Here is a 6,896-nt window from a genome sequence, read left to right on the forward strand (position 1 = left end):
GTGCGGATGGTTCTAGTTCCTTCTCCCAGTTCCTGGCAGAGGGGTGGCTATGGAAGGGAGGGCAGGGAGGAAGGCGCTGGAGACAGACCTCCAGCAGGACTCACGCCACCCCTCAGAGGGGCTCTGGGTGAGGCGTGGCCAGTACAGGCTCTAAGCGCAGCCCAGATTCTAAGCCGGAAGATGCAGACATGATGCCATCCTAGGCTTGCCTTCAGAAAGGCCACGTTGAGCCTCCTTTCTCTGCGGGGACCATGGAGACCCAGCGAATCCAGAGGCAGGCAGGAACAGATGCTGAGTCTCCTGTCCCTTACAATGTAATCAGAGCTGAAGATGCTCACAGGTCAGTAGTAGGTTGTCCTCCCCCTACTCTAAAGTCCATCCTCCAAAATCCTCCGGCTCCTCGCCCCCCTCAAGTCCAAGCCGGTGTCCGTGAGGAAGCTTCAGGCGTAGAACTCATTGGTAGGCTTTTTGGAGATGGGTTTCCTGCCCAGATCGTAGCTGCCTTCATCCTTCTTCACGCGGTTCATCATCAGCAGGACCAGGAAAACGGCGAAGAGGATGCCGCCACCTCAGAGCCGCCAGGACCTCTTTCCTCTCAAAGATGTGCTGCTCTGGGCAGCGCTGGACGTGGACACCCTGTTGGATACATCCCGTACCCTTCTAGCGCACTGAGAGCTCCTTGGGGGTGACCTCATTCTCCTCCAGCTCCTTGGGTTCGGGACCCTGCTCCCAGGCTTGCCCTCTCTCTCAGAATGGGTTTATCTAAGGACACGGAGGGTTGGATTACTCCGGGGAAGGCCTGGGGGTCCTCTGAGTCATCCAGATCTCAGAGCCAGACAGCTCAAAGTCATCGAGTTCCTGCCCGGGCTCCCCCACATCCTCGTGGTCTGGAAGGGGTCGGAAAAGCATCTGACTTCCAGGAGGTCGTGATGACTTCGGTCTCTCTGATTGACTCCACGGAGGCGGTGGGGAACCCACTGGGAGGAGCAGCAGGAGCGTGGCGGGCGGGTGGGGGCCATGGCATGGCGGTCTGGAAAGCTAGAGATTTTTGTAAAATATGAAAATAAGAACTTATGCCCTAACCTGTTTGGATCAGTGGATAGAGACTCGGCCTGCGGACTGAAGGGTCCCAGGTTCTATTCAGGTCAAGGGCATGTACCTTGGTTGCTGGCACATCCCCAGTGGGGGGTGTGCAAGAGGCAGCTGATTGATGTTTCTCTCTCAATGATGTTTCTGGCTCTCTCTCCCTCTTCCTTCCTCTCTGTAAAAAATAAAAATAAAAACAAGACAAAACAAAACAGAACAAAAAAAAAAAAAACCCAATAAAATAAATTAAAAATATATAAAAACAAGAACTTAAATATCAATAAAAATAAGCAACTATAACTTATTTGGTTTACTGATATTTGTGTTAGTTTCCAGGGGTGCCATAAAAAGGTACTACAGGCTTGGTGGCCCACACAACACACTAATTTCCTCATGATTCTGGAGGCTAATGGTCTAAGATCAAGATATCAGAAGGATTGAGTGGTATCTTCTGAAGCCTTTCTCTTAGTTTGTAGAGGATTTATCTTCTACACGTCTTCCCCTATGTCTATTCTGTTCTAATCTCTCCCTCTTATAAAGTCACTATTCATATTAGATTAAGGCCCACACATAACTAGTATGAGCTTATGTTCTGAAGTGCTGCAGGTTATGATTTCAGCATATGAATTTTGGGGGACATAATTTAGCCCATAACAGCATTGAATTAAATAAAACAAATGTAGAAAACATGATACCATAAAGGAATCAAAGCAAATTTATATGTTTGAAAAATGACTTGCTAAGTATAAAGCCAGGAGAGTGGTTGCTTTATTTGTAATGTTGACTTTATGTATATGCTAAAATGTATAATCTGGAAAATCCACATATATCTCTCCCAGAGCCTAGAATACAGCTCTCAGACTATTCTGCTGAAGACCTTAGTATCACCAAAGGACATATGAATAAACCATGTCAGCAGCATATTTCAAGATCAGAGATGAAAAGGCTGACATGTTCTGTGACATTTTAAGCATATATAAAAGAAATAAATTTCTAGATATACTAAAGTTGGAAAGTAATTATCAGTTATAATTTAAGAATATTCTCACCATTCCATAAACTATTAAATTCTTCAATAAGCAAAAAAAAAAAGTCTCTAAGTTAAAGTTTGAAAATTTAACATACAGGAAGAAATATAGTATACTTTAGATCAGTGTTTCCCAAAGTGTGGTACGCGTACCCCCAGGGGTACGGGAAAAGTTTGGTGGGGGTACGCATTTCACTGGAGTTTGGTGGGGATATGCACTGCACCGTGCTTAGTTGTGCCTAATTCTACGTTCTCATGAGTACGAGGGGTACTCAGCATTACAAAAATTATAGAAGGGGCACACATATGTCAAAAGTTTGGGAAACAGTGCTTTAAATAAATCTCAAATAAAAAAATGCTACCCTGAGTTTACAATGTCTGTAATGTATTATTCTCAAATCTGATCCTTTATTTTGATCACCTTCATGGTCAGTTAATATTGCTGCTGGCATATGTAATAAAATTTTAATCTTTGACCTACTTTGATTATCGCATATAAATTTCAAAAATATCTGTATTTTTTCTATAGTTGCTTCATCTGGGAAATTTTGATTTTTAATTGTGAATACTTTATTATAGTAATAGCTTAATTGCATAATGCTTTATGCTTTATAAAATGTTTTAAAATGTAACATTTTATTAAATTATTAAAACAACTTATAATATTTATTATAATTTAGATAAGAACACCAAATGTTTAGAAAATATCAAAGCTAACAGTGAATGAGTGACAAGGTTTCTTAATTGTAAAACAGACACAAGCCTATATTATTAAATTTTAATTATTCCTTGTTCTGTAGGATATGATTCATTTGAGATTATGTCAATAAAATTGTTTTTAGTCTCCATTCTATTTTCAAAATTAAAATAATAATGACTTACCTGTACAAGGTTAGAAAGCAGTTTGAATACTGAGCAAACTAATGATTTTTTTGGGTTATTATCAAGGGCATAGACGTGGACATTGCTTGTTTATTTAATTATGATGAGATAAAGTTAAACTAAAACAGCCATATAATGGAGAACATATTTGAAGGAGGTTTTTTTTTTTTTCTTTGATAGGAGTACTGAATAACAGAAAATTATTTTAGTTTTAAGTGAAGAGTTGGTGGCAATAAAAGTTCATAAGTTTTCTTTAACAGCCACAGGTAAAACCATTTTATATTTTTTAATATTTACCTCTAAATATAACATTAAGTTTGTAATATCTAATGATTTTATTAGATATTACAGAAAGATTTAATTATCTGGTTACAGAAGTACTTTATTTCTCCTTACTTTTATCAAGTCAGTATATAATCTTACTTAAAAGTATACTTTTTAATCCACAGAATTAAGTAAATTTAGCAGATCACAAAATTATAGTTTCTCAGGATTCCAAGAGAGTAAAAACCTTCTTTTCAGAAGTAATACTAATATTTCAGCTCTGTTTTCTACACTATTCCAAAAATATTTTTTCCATTATCTTTACACTAGAGCCCTGGTGCAGTGGTGGAGTCCCTCTGCCTGGCTTGTGGGGATCGGGCCTAAACCAGCTCTCAGACATCCCCCGAAGTGTCCTGAATTGTGAGAGGGTGGTTCTTGGGTGACACACCCCGGAATCGGGCTCTCTTCTTTCTGGTTCCAGGTGCATCACCTGAGAACTGCAGCTGACAAGTCACTGCAGCTCAGCAGCTCCTGCATTGAGCATCTCCCCCCTCGTGGTCAAAAGGCATCATAGCTACTGATCAGGGCATCTCACCCTGGTGGTCAACGTGCATCATAGCTACCAGTTAGATGGACAGACACTTAGCCTTTTATATCTACACTAGAGGCCCGGTACACGAAATTCGTGCACAGGGGTGTGTGTCCTTCAGCCCAGCCTGCAAGCTATCTAATCTGGGACCCCTCAAGGGATTTCTGACTGCCCATTTAAGCCTGATTCCACTCACAATCCAGGACTGCTGGCTCACAACTGCTCACCTGCCTGCCTTCCTGATTGCCCCTCACTGCTTCTGCCTGCCAGCCTGATCACCCCCTAAGCACTCCCCTGCCAACCTGATTGATGCCTAACTGCTCCCCTACCAGACTGATTGCTCCTAACTGCCCTCCCCTGCAGTCCTGGTCACCCTAATTGCCCTCACCTGTAGGCTTGGTCCCTCCTAACTGTCCTCCTCTGTTGGCTATCTTGTGGAGGCCATCATGGGAGCAGCCATCTTGTGTGTTGGAGTGATGGTAAATTTACATATTACTCTTTTATAGATAGGATATATATAAAAGCCTAAGTGACCATCTGACCATTCTACCTTCTGTCTGGTAGCTATGATGCACACTGACCATCAGAGGGCAGACACTCAATACAGGAACTTCTTTTTATTCAAGAGAATAAAAACCTATGATGCACACTGACCATCAGAGGGCAGACACTCAATACAGGAACTTCTTTTTATTCAAGAGAATAAAAACCTTTGTTGGTGCCAGGTCTGTGGTGCCATTTATTTTTAATGGCTAGTGCACTAAACTAGCCATTAAAAATAAATGGCACCACAGACCTGGCACCAACAAAACAACACTCGGCTTCCCCCAAGTGGGACACAGGACCCGTCACCACCCAGAGCAACACCCTACCAATTTGCAGTCAATGCTGCTAAGATCCCATGGTGTTAAATGTGGCACAAAGCACAACCCACCCCAGAAACAATCACTGTGGGTGATGGGTAACGATGTCATGTAGCAACACCAGGCTTCCTATCCCTAGTGACTATCCTCCTTGGAGTTTCTTCAGCCCAGGAACATGACTTGCTTTATAGCCAGGTGCAAATATTTTACACTTTAACCAAATGTTTGTGAAGCATTTTCATGTGCCTCATCTCATTTGATACTCACAGAAGTCCAATCTGCTTCAGGTGATATTTACTACTGTGTTGCTAATAATTACTTGAAAGAGAAGTTGGGGTGCTTCACTGGGTTGGAAAAAGTTTGGCTAAATCAGAAAGCAGGTCTAATTAGCAAGTTTGTTATATATATAAAAGGCATGACTCATGCATGTGCGATACATATAAAGTTCTCACTGGTGCCAATCACATGGGTGTTTTTCCATCTGTCATTGTCTATCATTAATTTGGTGGACACTTCTGTTTTAGAGAAGGGGCGAATAGTGATATTAAAATATTTCTTCTAATTAATTTCCTTTTTATGTGCATGAATCCATGCACTGGACACTAGTTAATACTAGTATATAAATATTTAATAGCAATACAAAGACACTAGAGATGATATTAAAATCAAATTCAATTTCCAGCACCTATGTTTTTATTTGTGTAAGTGCAGTAAGTGCCAAGTGTTCAGCAGAAGACTAAAAGCATTCATATTTTGAATCAAATTATGATGAGGTTAAGTAAAATTAAAATGCATATCCTTGGTAAACATATTAATTAAAACCCAGTCATGTAATTGGAATGCTGAATTATTAGATGGAGATTAAATGAGTTTTTCTTGGGTGAATGAATACTCACTATATATTCTAAGACACATTCCAATTCCATCAACATTCTAAGTGTGCTCCTCTGTAATCACTGTGCTCTCCTGATTTATAGTATTTTTCTTTACTCATACTTCCCATATTTTAACAAACATTATATATATCATTTAGAATATTGAAAGTGATGAATTAAGCTAAACTTTTTTTCCTAGTTATTTTTAGCATCTATAACACCCCTTGCTTCAATAACCATTAAGGGAGTTATTAGCCAATTATTTTAAATATGTGAATATGTTGGAATGCAACAAAATCACTATACAGTCAATTCTTTTTGAATGGTTCAGAAGATTTCTAACAAACTGTTTAGAACATTTAAACAGAATAACAGAATTATTTAAATTAAAATCCACTAAACAATGCTCTTAAATAGTGAATTGAAACCTGCATAGATAACAAATTTACAGGCATGCAATTAACATTTGCTTAACATCAAACAGCTCACATGGTTTACTAATTTTAGTTTGAGTATTACATCTATATATTTCAATCTATGAATACCAAATATCTTAGGCAACTTAGATAATAATATGTTAAAAGAAAGTGGAATATCTAATGGAGAGCAATATTTCATATTTTCTTTCAAAACAGCAAGGTATATCAATCCATTACTTTTGAATCCTCTCCTGAAGATATATTTTTATTGATTTTAGAAAATGAGGAAGAAAGAGAAAGGAAGAGAATGTGAGAGTGAAACATTGATCTGTTGCTTCCCATAAGTGCCCCATCCTGGGATCAAACCCACAGCCTGATATGTGGCCTGACCAGGAATCAAACCTACAACCTTTTTGGTGTATGAGATGATGCTCCAATCAACTAGGGCCTAGGCCACCCAGCCAGGACTCAATCTATTTTGAATTGTTTGCTTTCCTCTGGAAAGGATCCAGACTGTGCTCTATACTAGTGATTATTTTGATGCAATAGATATCAATAGATTAGAATATATTTAATCAAAGAATAGAATAGAAGAATAGAATAGAATAGAATAGAATAGAATAGAATAGAATAGAATAGAATAGAATAGAATAGGAATTGTCAGAATACATAAGAATCACAAGAAACTGAAATGTTCAGACTCTAGGGTAATGCTGCCTAGATTTAAATGCACATGCTCATGCTTAATGGTGTAAAAACTCTGGTTAAAATAAATTTTTTTGTGCTTTATTTTATTCACAAGGATAATACAGATGCTTCCACTTCAGAGATCTCTTGTAGAAAATAAACTAATAATAATGAATAAAGCACTTATAACAGCACCTCACACAC

General features: G+C 38.9%; 1 pseudogene across 1 annotated transcript; it reads right to left on the bottom strand.

Moving 5' to 3' along the window:
- Positions 1–292: 292 nt before the first annotated feature.
- Positions 293–1,019, bottom strand: LOC311616461 (syndecan-4-like; annotated as a pseudogene). The gene has a single exon. The product of its transcript is annotated as a syndecan-4-like (transcript).
- Positions 1,020–6,896: the final 5,877 nt, after the last annotated feature.

This window comes from Pipistrellus hanaki (assembly GCF_964339955.1).
Source record: "Pipistrellus hanaki genome assembly, chromosome: 2".
In the NCBI taxonomy this organism is placed as follows: domain Eukaryota; kingdom Metazoa; phylum Chordata; class Mammalia; order Chiroptera; family Vespertilionidae; genus Pipistrellus; species Pipistrellus hanaki.